This window comes from Neopelma chrysocephalum, unplaced genomic scaffold (assembly GCF_003984885.1).
Source record: "Neopelma chrysocephalum unplaced genomic scaffold, ASM398488v2 Primary Assembly neopelma1_177, whole genome shotgun sequence".
In the NCBI taxonomy this organism is placed as follows: domain Eukaryota; kingdom Metazoa; phylum Chordata; class Aves; order Passeriformes; family Pipridae; genus Neopelma; species Neopelma chrysocephalum.
In genome coordinates, this window is record NW_020897839.1 from 984,852 (window position 1) to 1,000,086 (window position 15,235).

Genomic DNA, 15,235 nt, shown 5'->3' on the forward strand with positions numbered 1-15,235 from the left:
CAAAACAAAATATCATTGCAACACTATCAGGTAGTCAGCAAACATACTTTTACTTCTTATTATATTACTATTTATATTATTTTCTTCTTCATTATTCTTATTCTTATCTTCTATTTTCAAAAGTAATGCACCATGAATGTTAAGTGGCTTAGAAACCTTCATCTTTCATGATTCCACTTTAAAAAAAAATACACATAGATTTTATTTCCTCTTCCACATCATACACTTTGAAGAAAAATACTGTTAACCTGTTCTAAATTCCAAAACAAATGTATGAAAAATGAATGTTAATGGTTCCCTGGTGCTCTGCCTGTGTATTGAAAACCCCATCACCCTCAATTCCTAGGCTCCCATCATTCAGAAAAGTGCAAATTTAGCATCAAATCCAGACTCAAAACTCAAACCCTTGTCCAATCTGAACAGAATTATAAGGTACATTTTTTCTCTAACTAAAAAGTGATTGAAACTCAAAGCAAATCTCAAGTTAGTCTATTTACAAAGGGAAAAATTGCTTGCTTTTCAATATATTCAGTATATGGTGTAACAGAATTAAAGATTTGGCTTCCCAAAGTTCAGGAAATGAGATTACAATGGGTAAGGGCATTCTGTTTAATATTTTACTCAACCTGAATATAGACATGAAATTTTCTATACTCCTAAGAGAAAGCTGACCTCAGAATTCCCTGAGGCATCCCCACAGGACAGGCCAGAGTTGGATCATCAGGTAGGAGGGTTGTTCTCTCAGGATTTGTGTTGATGGCTGAGGAGTTGGTTTCAATCCCAAGGGTTGTGTCCAACAACTTTTATTTCACTATTATTTTAATAGTATGTCATACTGCTAAAATATAGAAGATTCAGAAAACATACTAAATAGGGATAAAATAATGAGGTGATATCTGCTTGCTTGACAAGGAGTGAAAGAGAAATTCTGTATCATTTAAAATGCAGCAAGCATTGCAAAATGCTCAAAATGCACTTAAAATATTGTAGAAGTAACAAAAAGATAACCAAAAAGGAGATTCTTATGTCACCAGTGGGATATTTTGTTGTTGTTGTTTAATTCAATTAACACAGTTGAGTAGATCTGAAAACTCAGAATTGATGAAAATATCTAATGAACTTTAGCTGAGATTCAGCAGAATTTCAGCCAAGCAGTTTTAGTTTGCATGTCAAAGTTATATGGATACATTAGATGCAAAACATTGCAAGTGCATCAGAGCCAACAGCCAGATCAAGTTTCATTTTGCTTTTTTCCTTTCCTTTTTTAATTTAATTTATTCATTACAGGCTTCTACATGTATATTACCAAACTGTCCCACTTTACAACCTGCAAATGATGACTCAGAGTTTACAACAGCCAACTGCACTTTTTCTGCAAATGCAGAAAAAGAGGGGATCTGTAGAAAGATAATAATAATAATCTTCATAAAAGCAAACTGTTCAATACAGAGGCACAAACACTTCCTTGCCAGAATATAAGAGCATTACAAATTTTAAGCAATATCACTGTCTTGAAATAGTGTTATTAGAATCAACCATTATGGAGTTAAGACTCAAATAATTTAATATGACCTTTAAATGAACATGATTACTGTTGTAGTAGGATGATGTAAACTGAAGCCTCAGTTAACTAGCAGCAGTATTACAAAGCCCCAGTACTAAATAATGTGGTAAAAAATTTGCAGCTCACAGGAAAGACCACACATTTCTTGCTTTATATTTTATCTGTGCAATATCCCTCCTTCCCTCATCCAGCAGAAAAGGACAAGCAAACCCATCACACTTTTCCACCACTTTGTCACAGAATCACAGAATGGGCTGAGCTGGAAAGGACCCACAAGGATCATCGAATCCAACCCCTGGCCCTGCACAGGCCCATCCCCAAGAGTCACCCCCTGTGCCCCAGAGGATCATCCAAACCCTCCTGGAGCTCTGGCAGCCTTGGGGCTGTGCCCACTGCCCTGGGGAGCCTGGGCAGTGCCCAATCAGCCTCTGGGGGAAGAACCTTTTGCTGAGATCCAACCTGACCCTTCCCTGACACAGCTCCAGCCAGCTCCTGGGTGCTGTCCCTGGTCAGTTCAACTCTTGCCACCATTAAATTGAAGGATTATCTCTGGTTTTATCACGAACAAAGCACCTAAACAGGGTACACTTCACAGAGTCGTGAAAGGGTTTGGGTTGGAAGAGTCCTTAAAGACCATCTAGTACTAACCTGCTGCCATGGAAAGAGGAAGAATCAAAAGGAACCAAGTTCTCAAAGTTAGTTTTGATATATTTACAATCAAGTTTTACTATTGTAACCATATTTAATGTCTATTGCCTGTTCAAAGCAATTTAAGCTCCTTCTGACTGGTGTTAATGCTGTCCCATTGACTGTCAGGGGATCAAATATTGACAACTTTTCTCAAGAGAATTTATTGCTTATTAGCACTGAGAATTGCTTACAGGAGTGACATGACGATAGAGGAATTATTCTACATGTCAGAGCTACATTAGGAGTTCCACAGCTTAACAGCTAAAACAAAGCCACATCCTAAACACTTTGATCAGTTTTATGGACAAGAACATAGAAGCTGATGAGTGAAGAACACAGGAAATGAACGGGATTACAGTAGGTTCAGGATTACATGGCATAGTATTTTAGTATGTCAGTGATTCTGTCTACATTTCATCTTTTTATATATTGAAATAATTATCATAGAATGGTTTGGGTTGGAAGGGATCTTAAAGCCCCTCCCATTCTACCCCCTGCCATGGGCAGGGACACCTTCCACTAGCCCAGGTTGCTCCAAGCCCCGTCCAACCTGGCCTTGGACACTTCCAGGGATGGGGCAGCCACATCTATGCCTGGAAAAACCCTCAGGAAGGCCACCATTGCTTCTGAACTAGAGAAATGCTTTAACAATCCTAAGGTTTTACGCTCACAGACATTTACATCAACAGGTTGTCCCATAAGATCTGCAAGACCTTCTGGTTTTGAGCCCAAGACACAGACACACCATGAAAAATCCATTGTCTTAGCCTGTGTATCATTGGTAGCTGGATAGCACCCAGTAATAATCTGCATTCTTCCCAAAAATGAATGGATCTCAAAAGCTTATTCTTTCAAAAAGGAAAACAAACAACCCCTGAATGACTTTGAGACAATTGAACTAGGAGGAAAGAAACCAACTTTCAGCTGTAGTCATCAGTTTTCCCAACCCATTTTTCACGCTGCATTTCACAAAGTAATACCACAGTTTAAAAGATTAAAATAGGGAGAAATGTTCTTCCCAGACTAGTGAGACTTGCTAGAGAAACATGATTAAAAAGACTGGATATTTGTGTTGGGTCGAAATGAGACAAATTAAAAGGCAATAGTAACAATGTCATTTTGCCCAGACCTTGTTGTTCTCTTCAAATTGAAGCAGAAGGTCAGTGATGAAAGGTGTCTAAAAAATTCATGAACTAACTGGAAAGTGTCCTTGTAGTGAAACCCTTGAGAAGTCAAGAAGCAGGGAAAGCGAATTAACTCAAGAGCCCTTTCTTTGGGCTGGCTCTTACTTGATTTCTTGAGGTTTCAAATTAGACCAAGGTCATACAGATCAAGAATTTCCCTGCTGATACAAAACTCTACCAGGCTGGTTTTCCACGTGCTTTTTCATACCAAACACTAAGGATAGATAAATGATTACCTAAACTGTAAAATATCAGTGGCCTCCTGAATCCTGTCACCACATCCCAGCTGAGGTTAGAGCACTCTAAAATGTCCCAGGCAGCACTTAATAATGAGATGTTGGGCATTCATGCTTGAAATTGTGGGTCATTTTTGATTAAACATCTTGCAGAGGAAATAAGGCCTGGCATTTTCAGAGAGAGTTTGTGGTGTAATACAAAAGTGGATGAAAACTAAACTTGTTAGAGGTGATATATATAGCTAAAAGGAAGCACTGAGGGAAAACCAGTTCAGCTAAACTGAGACTTCACTGACTACTGTTCAAATTTTACAAAGGACACTCCACCCAGAGAGTTGAGCTAAATCTCTTGTAGCATGCTAGTTTAGCTTAAGTTTCTATGTTCAGTTTAGGTCTAGAAAGAGAAATTTTTTTTGTTTATTTGTTTCTGGAGCTACTAGAAGGTGTACATTTAAAAATACAGGAATTTTATAGTTCTATACATTGTATGTGGAGAGAAGTCCTGAGGATTTTTTGTGGGCAGAGTTGGTTCTTCAGCTTTCTGGTCTTTTTTTTACCAGAAATATTTTGAGAGGAAGAAAGATTTTATGATTTAGGCACCAAATACCAGATGCTTTCCAGTCTCCTTTCCTGACATTATTCATAATTGCTGAATGATCCAAACAAATCAATGCATTTCTTGGGATAAAATATTTATTTTCTTCTACCTTCTCACTGCCCTGTTGAGAAAATATTTTTTTTGTCTGTTATCATCACTTTGTGTGCATAAAATGTCAACCACAGTTAGAACTAGTAGGCACCACAGTAGTACAGACCAATAACAGACATATCCTCTGAGATAACAAAATATTCGTAGTATGAAGGAGAACAAGGAGTTTTTTTCTGAGAAACAAACACAGAAAGTTCAGCATTTAATATCAATAAAGAGTGACCAAAAGGTTGGCACAATTTTCTGCCATAATGCAGCTCACAGATCATGGAAGAACAACAGATGATATTAAAGAAAATAACTTGCTTCCAATTTTTGACTAAGAATTAGATTATTCCTTCCACCTCCAGCTGAACACAGATAAACAGAGGAATGAAGGGTATCTTTCAGAATTGCACAGTCAAAGCATTTACTATTCAAGCAAAAAAAAAAATTATTAAATTGGTTCAAAAGTAATAAATTGTGCTCTGGTTTTAAAGTCTTGAGGTGTCTAATGCATTTTTTTTCTACACTCACAAGAATGAGAGAATGCTTTCTCTTAAAATAAAAGTTTCAAAAGGGGGGAGAAAGCAAAAAAGTGTTTCAGCCTAAGATTCTTACCTTGCCCAAGACTACAAGGTGAAGGACTATGAAGGAAAAAAGACGCTCTACTATCAACATTATCAGTAGCATTCACCCCAACAGGGCAGAGTGAAAGCCTCTCTTATTGTAGGAGGGCACTAGTGCACATGAAGACAAGGAACATCTCTCAAATGCAAACACAATTAATAACACAGTTAACAAAAAGTATCTGATACATACCCCAAGGCTGTGTTTCTCAGCAAGAGTGCAAAGTCTTTCAGGTGTTATGTTCCCTTCCTGTTCTGAGGGATCAAAACTCCCCATCTTCCTCAATCTCCTATGGGTGTGCTGAGGGAGAGGAAGGCTTTCCAGCACCACCTCTGCCAGGTGTTGGTCACACCTAATCCATGTTTGGATGAAAGCCTGGTGTGCCCTCAAGGGAGGGTGTCTGCACCTGATGATCAGGACCATTGGACGGGCTACAAACCCCCCCCAGGAACCAGGGCTGGACTGGATAATCCAGGCTTTGGGAGCGGAACATACATATAACAAGTAAAATGATCTTAAATGCTTGTTTTAAGAAGCTTTGGCAAGACACATCCGTTGTGCAGTTGACTCAGGCTCAGTCCTTTTAAACCTCCATATGCTCAACTGTGGCTGAGGAAGAAAGTGCCACGACAAAGATTTATACAAACTTGCAAGTACAAGTTTTGACAGACTATAAAAGATAATTACTAGTATTTGGCAGATTAATTTTAGCCGTCTTCAGTCTATGCCTATGGGATATTTTATAGAATTAATCTTTCATACATTTCCATGTCTGTACAGTATTACCAGCATGTGTCATTGCATTAAAACCTTCTTAATGAGCTGCACAAGTCCTGCTAGAGGTGAGAGTTAACAGAGGCGGGTCCATCATGTCTGGTCCAGAGCCTGAATGTAGACAACAACAACAGGAATGTTACAGATAATATTTCAAATGTTTTTTTGATGCTATTCTTTACCTTCTGTCTTATTACTCGTGCTAAGACAAAACTTCTAAATGAGAATGGCACAGAACTGTGCAGCTCTGAATTCTCATCCCCTCAGCAGTTTGGAATTGAGGATCTTGGAGGTCTTTTCCAACCTTAATGGAAATTCTAGAAAGATTTCATGATGAATATAGGGACTTGAGATCAGAAAACCATCATAATTACCCTGCCATATTTAGGAATTTGATAAAGCCAAGAGACTGGATTTTAACCTTCACGTCTATCAAATGCAATGTTTTGCATCCTGTGAACAAGAAATTTACTACTTACCTGAAAAATGTGTTTCAATTTAAATTTTCTCAAAGCACAATGGCCCATCAATGAGAACTGGAGATTTGCAAGTCCAAAAATTTGCAAATCCATTAGTACACCTTTGTTCACTAATGTCACAAATGGGATTTTTAAAAAGATCTATGATTTTTGAAAAAACAAATGACTTAAAATAGCTCAAGAAGATTACATTGCTGATTTTATGCCTCCCAATTTCTAATTGTTTCAGCTATCTCTAGTCCATCTTAGCTGAATAATATAATTTAAATATTTTAGGTAGTTTTCTTTAACAGACTCTTAGATTTAATGTGTTTCTGGCTTGCTCCAGGACAACATCTTTTAATTGCTTTAAATTATCAGTGATGTCTCCAGCATTTTCACTAAACATGGATTGATTTCAATTAACTTTCTCACGCTTTAGCATAAAAGCAGTCTTATTCAATTTGCCCTAATTGGATCACACAACCTCCTGAAGCTGAAGCAATGACAGTCGTTAAAAGGTTGTACAGAGGGAGAGAATCAAGGTTGTTTACTGCATCGTTAGCCCTTTTGTCATTTTGAAGATGCAAGGAGAGTCTGTCCTAGTGACCATATGAAGGATTTAAATTAAATTCAGAATTTAGAACTTGGGGAATTTTACAGGACTAAAAAGTCAAAATCCCTTCCCTTGTCTGCTGCTCACACTGATTTTGATGCAGAAGAAACATGAAGACATCAGTTTGCTTATTTTCTGGGATTACTAAAAGAGCTGTAGCATCTTTCCCTGACTTCAGCACTGACCAGGTACATGGGGTTTCATGCTGCTGCTCCTTATGCAAATACTTTTTGATGAGTCTGTCTTGGAGCACTGGGTAGGCTGGATTCAAAGCTAGTTCAGAATCAGGAAGCTGTGAGTAGATGCAGCACTTGAAAAGAGCCTTCCTTCATGCTACCAAGCAAGTACCAAAAAAAATCACAAAAATGTCATCCCTTTAGCCACGGGACTCTGGGTCAAGCATCTTCCAAGACTCAAGCAGTATAATGCATTGTGGGCAAAGCTGTGGTTCTCTTATGTATTCGTCACACAAGAAAATGCATTCATAAGCCAATAACTTTGGAATTAGTTTATGTTCATATAGACAACGCACATAACTCCACAACAGTTCTGTTTAATTAAATGCTGCAGTGGGGCAAAGTTACTGGAGTATAAATCTTAGTTCCATTGAAATAACATGAAAAGTCACTACAATAAACCATATCTAGAGTTCATAAAGGACAAAATTTTACACTCTCTAAGTTACAGGTATATAAAGGGAACTAAGAAGCCATTTATCAATTTTCCAACATGAATTAATTAAACCCAGATTACACATTAATATATTTGAGCAAATAGGAGCAAGTATTTACCCATTATTTAGCCATAATAGCCTGTTTCCAAATTCAATTTTTCCAATGAAGTATTTCCTAAAGTGAATCCTCCAATGCTGGCACCTCATGAACCTGCCAGCACAACAAAGTTATGGATCACTAATTAGCAAAGCAGCTCTGCCAGGTTGTGATATTTCAAATGAAATCAAATTGCTGCTTGCAGTTTTTGCAGCTCCCTCAGCTTCCCCAGCATGGCTGGTGATCACTGGTGTGGGAGTGGAAGATGGGTAACACTCCACAGTTCAGTGCTGGAATAACAGCCTCTTGACTCTCACTTTGGGACTCACACTTCTGCAAGCAGAAACAGGGAGTGTGAGGTCCAGGAGGGAGGATTTTATCTTTTGTTTAATGGGGTTGGTCAGTGGAGCAACAACAACCTTGGTCTGGCAGGAGTATTTCAGATGTGTATTTTAGTCCATTTTAGGAAAGTTGTGCTGGTATGGTTCTCTTGCTGAAAGATCTGTTTGGGAATGAACCAGACAGGAACAATGAAATATGAATTAAATATTTCTGTGGAGCACATTATCCCTGTAACAGCATTCTTCTCACATGGAACAGAACCACCACTAATATTAGGGCCTATTACTTCTGGGGATGTGATGGGGACTAAATGCATCGGAAAGCAGATTTTCTATTTTCTCTAGAATGCCTTAGGAATTTAATTGGCGAGGGTAAACAATTATTACCAAAGAGTTGAAATATTCTATTATTTTTACTGAGGCAGGGAGTAACAAACTATCTCAACTGTTTTCAGGAGGTCATTTGCACTGACCATGAAGACAAGCATAAGAAAGCTGGACGGACAGCATGTAAACACACGAGTTTTTAAAGTGCTTTAAATACATATTAAAATCCCATGGGATTTTCTCTATCTGTTTAACGAGGTACAAGAACAGAAAGAATACACGTAGCAGGGGATATCAGTAGCACAAACAGTGGTCCAGGAGGAAAAAAGGAATGTAATTCCTTCATTAAATCTTATCTATTGAGAGTTAAGTTAAAGCATGTCATATTTTTCAAGTGAACAAACATAATAAGCTTTGTGATCCCCTGCATATTTACAAGCACACAAAGATAGCTGGGATGCAACATTATCAATATTACAGCAGGAATAAATTCAATAAACTCATTTCAACAGGGAAACTCAGGCACCTGGTTGCCTCCCAACCTTCAGATATATTTAAAAAACTTTTTTTGAAAGATTTACTATTTACTCCTAATAATTTTGGTGTTAAACAATGTTGAATGAATGATCATTTCAGTCTGAGGTAGAAGTAATTTAAAACATTGGTGACATTCCTATTTCAGTCTTTACTTAATGTTCCATGATTATTTAATCTTTTGCTCTTTAACTCTTACAGAGACAATGTCCTTCATACAAAAGGGAAAAAAATATTCACCTACAATTTCCCAGTCCATTCAGGATAATGCCCTACAGTATAAAAATATTTACCTACAACTTCCCAGTCCATTTAGAATAATTCCTTACAGTATATTACTGATTTATGCAGTTGTATTTTATATGGTGATTCCATTGTTTCCTTCAGATCACCAAATTAAGCTTGTCATATGAGAGCAATCTGGGCATCTTGGTGCTTATATTTCAGTCACCTGTAAAGGACTTTCAATGGACAGCATATGCTCGAACAACTGCCCATTCCCCAAAGATGTTATAGCCTGAGCTGCAGTGACACACTGCGAGTGGATTAACTAATGACGTAACAGGGGACTTGGGAGGAATGGCGCTGCAGGGAAGGAGCTGATAGGGATGCACGGAGAGCTGGAGCTGTCTGTTTGCAGCTGTTTAACTGCTGTCAGCCGCAGGTGCCTGTTCCATGCATTTATTTGCTGTACACGGTGTTGTTCTGCAATACTTCCTAAGAAGGAAAACTTGACCTCATCCCACCTGTGAGACAAAAAGGACAGAGAATTACTCAGCTGTTTACTTTTTTTTTTCACTATTATCCTTTCCACTTATTAACACTCTCCAGAGTAGCTGTTTTGGACATGTACAGCTGACTCATTAGCTTGCAAATATTACAGCCACACTGTGACACTTACCCAACACAAATGAAATCATAGAATGGTTTGGGTTGGAAGGGACCTTAAAGCCCATCTCATTCCACCCCCTGCCATGGGCAGGGACACCTTCCACTAGCCCAGGTTGCTCCAAGACCCCTCCAACCTGGCCTTGGGCACTTCCAGGGATCCAGGGGCAGCCACAGCTTCTCTGGGAAACCTGGGCCAGGGCCTCCCCACCCCCACAGCAAGAATTCCTTCCCCATATCCCATCTAACCCTGCCCTCTGGCAGTTTGAAGCCATTCCCCCTGTCCTGTCACTCCAGCCCTTGTCAATAGTCTCTCTCCATCTTTCCTGGAGCCCCTTCAGATCCTGCAAGGCCACAGTCAGGTCACCCCAAAGCTTCTCTTCTCCAGGCTGAACAATCCCAACTCTCCCAGCCTTTCCTCCCAGCAGAGCTGCTCCATCCCTCTGATCCTCTTGGTGCCTCCTCTGGACTCTCTCCAGCAGCTCCATGTCCTTGCTGTGCTGTTCCCCAGGGCTGGAGCAGCTCTGCAGGGGGGTCTCACCTGAGCAGAGCAGCTCAAAGCTGCAGGGAACTGGAACTCTACTGCTTTTCTACACCTGATACCCAATTCCACTCACTGCATTAAGAAGCCCAAAGAACATATGGAGTCCAGAATATATTTTGGGGTGACAGCGGGACTCTGGAAGGTGCTAATTTAAAAGGATAAAGATGTCATTCAGCATGTTCCTCTCCTTCTCACTTGGCTGGATTGGGCACTTGTGTTTGTGACATGGTGATTATCTTTTAATTACCTTCAGAGTGGTAATCAAAACAAACCCAAGTATCTAGTGATCACATAACAGGGACAGCACAGAACAATTAATTTGATTTCAAAGCAAAACAGGCTACTAGTGCATACCAGAACAATATGTCTGTTTTTTATTAGGACCTTAATTATAGCATAAAGTTATACTTTTGCTTTTCCTCTGAGCTTGAATTTGAGATTCACTTCAGTCCCTCAGTAATACATATATATGTATAAAAATTCCTGTGCTCAATCCAATATCATAATTCATACAGATTTCTATGTAAACAAGGTTTTGACTTCTTTGCTAATGAAATGTGTCCAAGTGAGATGGTTGAACTCCTTCTTTCACTGGACAGATGTGACATTGGCAGATGCAGTTTAACTGAAACTGCCAAGCCCGCTTCAGTTAGGACAGACTGATAGCAAACAGAGGGTGCTTTCCTCCCTCCATTTATTCCTTGATCTTTGCAATTGGAGTTTGTGGAAGGTCTATCTCCCAAATCCAAAGATCAATTCTTCTTTACTAAAGAAGAGAAGAGAAACCTAAAAATTTGGCACTGAGAAACGTGAATAACCAACTTCTGTCCTCATTGTTTGAAAACATTTCCAGATATTTCTTCCTGATTGCAGCAGCTGTATTTTGGGGAAGAACGGGACAAGTTCCTTTGTTTATAGTGACAGCAATGAAGTTCACAGCTGTTGATATAGCTGCTACTCTAAATTTCAAGCACCTACCTACATCAGAAGTCCCTTGTCAGAGAAATCTTATCATCAGGGAGAAGTAGAGAGAATTAAATAAATTGACTACTTTACTCTGCTTTGCAAATTATGAGCATTATACTTTTGTTGAGTATTAATAAATATTTTTAACTCAAGAGATTTTACTCTTAAATGTGCTTTCATTGATTTAGCTCACTAAGGTTCTCTGTCTTATATTTGGTATTGTAGAGCAAAAGAAGAGACAGTAACATGGGCACAAACCAAATCCCTGGATCTGCTGAATCACAGAATCATTAAGGTTGGAAAAGACCTCCTAGCCCATCGGGTCCAACCTGTGCCTGATCCCCACCTTGTCCCACAGCCCAGAGCACTGAGAGCCACGTCCACTCCTTCCTTGGACACCTCCAGAGACAAACTTCTTATCCAGTCCATATTACTGTACAAGAGTGAGCCAAGCTCTGGGTAAAGACCTTTCCCACCAGCTGTAAATTTACTGAAGTTTGAATAGTAAATAAAATATATAAATAAATATATGATATATTATAATACATATTTATATTTTATATAGTGTATATTTATAAAATATACCATATGTAGACTCTGCTGAGTGACACAGCAAATCCCATGCAAAGTAACAGAGAACTGTATCCAATCTTCTCACACTTTCACCCACAATTTATACCAACTAATTTGGCTCCTAAAATATAATGGAAAGCTCAGAGGAGAAGTCAGAGCATTGTTCTGTGATAGTGAGATTGAAGAAGCAGAAAATAAGAAAGGAAAGGTGAAAAGGAAACCACCAAAGCGAGTGGGTATTGTACATAGATCTCCCAGGCATCCTGCTGGGATAGCTAGTGGAATTTCAAATTTGTGTTCATGGAGAGAATAGGTGAGAGGAGTTTGGGATAGGTGTCTGGGAAGACATTCTTCTGTCTCCCTTAAAGACATAAACCAATTTCTCTCAATAGAATGCTGTTGTTATTCTGAGCTATAAATTTTAGGGGAATCTAAACAGAGTAGTATCCCGAAATGTTTCAGAGGCAGGAAATGAACTAGGATGAAACTGCTGGATCTAAGGAAAAGCTGTATTCAGTGCCAGCTAGTGAAATGTCATTAATAAAAAATAACTGGAGCAATTAGAACCGAGGACACTCAAAACCTTCCTTAAATCTCTACATTTAAATGGAAGCTACCTTTAATTTACTTTTAAGGTCATGCATCTTACAGTGATAAATCTGATGCCAAATGCTTTGTTTAAAATAAACAAACAACCCTTCCTTACCTATCTTAAAAACAATATTAATGCAATATTTTTATTCACAGTCATAAATGGGGAATCTTTGCAATTTACCAACTCTTCCTGGTACTATTCTATTTAAGCCATTAAAAATTATTTAACACTTAAAGTTATGCAAAATTTTAATTAACAAAAAGTGCCTTTTTTTTCCCCAGAAATGGTATTTTTGACATGCTTTCTGTGCAGCCTGGAAAAAACACAAACGTTTTATCTCATTACTGCAAAATATTATCAATTATTATCCTCCCTCATAGCTTTTCTTCTCTTTTATTAAACAATTCAAACAGAAAACTTGAAAAAAAGGTGGAAAAATTGTGCCAACCTGGATTACATCAATGTTTTGTGGGAAAATAAAAGCAGTAAATGATGCATTTCAACAAAAAATGGAGCATAAATGATACTATATGATATAAACTATTATATATCTCTCTCTGCCCCCATACAAATATTCCACTGAAATTTCTGTTCTCTCTTTTATCACCCTCTCTTTTATCACCATCAGTCTTACTGAGTGCATGGTACCTTTGGGAAAAAAAATTCCTATTCCTATGGCTATTTATAACATTGATTTGTTGCTATATTTTGCCCTGTATTATTGAAACCAATAAAAAAGAAATGTAAGCAATTACACTTTTGTGATTAATTTTCCAGATACTTTTTAACATGTTGCTAAAATGATGGAATTTGCAAAACGGTGAGAAAAAAGGGAATACTTTCTGTATGAAGCTGACCTCTTTGTGGCTATCCTAACTTCACTCTATCTATTTATCTATCCTCATGTATTTTGTATCTTAATTATGTCTACTGCATTGGTTTCCACACAGTGGCTGCATGTACAAGCAACTCTAATCCATTTCAGAGCAAAACTGAAGTTTTTCACCTAAAGTTGAACATTAAAACACAGTCAGATGAAAGGTGGAACCCCCCATTAACCACTACAAACTGTTCCACAAAAAAGGACCTGATTAAATCTTAATTGACTCAGCAGTTACAGCGTCTTATGCCTGATTTTAATCATTCACTGCAAATGATGAGGCAAACAAACGACTTCCAAACGGCATCACCTTCATCATTCCTGCTGCATTCCAGTTCTTCTTGGGAGTGTCATCCTGCTGAATGGGTGGAATAAACAGCTGTAAAAGTTTATTTGAAAATATCTCGCACCAGCTCCCTTGGCAGCTGGGAGAACTCAGGCACTTGTAAAGCAAAATAGGAATTCTCGTATTTGCACATGTTCAGTTTCAAGTTCAGGCTTGAGTTTTAAGCTGTATATATAGGTTTGATGTATTATTTTTACTGGACATATTTCATATGAAAGGTGCTTCCAAACTATTTTTAAAGTGTCTTACAGTCTTCTTCAACATCACCTTCTCCTTTTTGGTACTTCAACTTATTTTATTTATCTTAACCTCCAGCACTGTTCTTTTTATTGTCCAGCTTTATATTTTTTATCAGGTGTTTTTACACCTAGCTGACTTTACTCCTTAATATTTCTACTTTACCTTTGGTCCAGACATTTTACACATATAGACCTCTCTTTCCAATGTCATATTTTTCATCTCCATTGGATCATGTTTTTTGGTTGTAGTATATTCACCACCAGATGAAATGCCTCCATTTATTTTTTAACACTTTCCATTTCCTCCCTATGTCTTCCTTACACTGATTTTTTTCACCTGGTCCTAAAAGAAGATCAGATGAAATTCCACTATCGTTTTCTTCTATTTTGTCTCCTTTGAGTCCAAATGCAAACTTAACATGATTATGGTAATTAAAATTTTGAACTTTATTCTCCTTGTTAACAGTATATGGATAGCAGCATTTCTGATTGATTTATTTCTAAATCAAAGAGAAAATAAAGTACAACAAATGCTCGTTCTTGTGCAGCAAATTACTTGTATTAATGCTCTACACAAAAATGTTGATAGAATTACAGACAGAACAAGCCATATTTACATGTGTGATTTGCACAGCCCTGACAGTCACTAACAGGTAGGTAAATGACTAAATACAAACTCTGGAAGACAATTTTGAACAAAAGTTTCTAGAAATTTGTAAAAGATTGTTGGAAAACTAGTTTGAGGTTTCTTTCTTTTTAAAGCCCCCTGGATTAACCACTTACCAACCATAGGGAAAAGATATTTAAAAGCTGTGTTTTAACAGCCCACAGATATCCTACTTTAACTTCTGAGGTGATTTGCTGTCTGTGTTGAAAACCTTGTCTCCATAAATACAACATACACACTACGAAAAATTTCCTTTCATGTTTCACAAAAATAGGATCTAATCTACATCGTGACTATATTTCTTCTGCTACTCTTGTTGTACTTGTTGTTTCGGAGGCAGGGCAGGAGGCAGAGGGCCTAAGCTTCCTCCTTCAATCCCAGAATGGGTCAGGCTGGAAGGGACCATGGTGGGTCACTGGTCCCACCTCCCTGCTCCAGCAGGGCCATCCCAGAGCACAAGGCACAGGATTGTGTCCAGAGGGCTCTGGAATATCCCCAGGGAGGACACTCCACCCCCGCCCTGGGCAGCCTGTTCAGGGCTGGGTCACTGCCCAGCAAAGAAGTTCTTCCTCCTGTCCAGGGGGAACTTCCTGGGCATCAGTTCCTGCCCGTTCCTCCTGGGCCATTGCTGGGCCCCCCGAGCAGAGCCTGCTCCAGCCTCTGCCCCCTCCCTGCAGCCCCTGACACCCCCTGGGGAGGGCCCCTCTCAGGCTCTGCTCTGGAGG

At 38.6% G+C, this 15,235-nt stretch overlaps 1 long non-coding RNA gene across 1 annotated transcript; it reads right to left on the reverse strand.

The window, feature by feature from the left end:
- Positions 1-4,642: 4,642 nt before the first annotated feature.
- Positions 4,643-14,294, reverse strand: LOC113976640. Its single transcript, XR_003537132.1, has 5 exons — positions 14,181-14,294; positions 13,527-13,616; positions 9,106-9,558; positions 7,632-7,724; positions 4,643-5,877 (listed from the first exon to the last, which is right to left on the reverse strand). It is a non-coding gene; the product is annotated as an uncharacterized LOC113976640 (long non-coding RNA).
- Between the last annotated feature and the right edge of the window lie 941 nt (positions 14,295-15,235).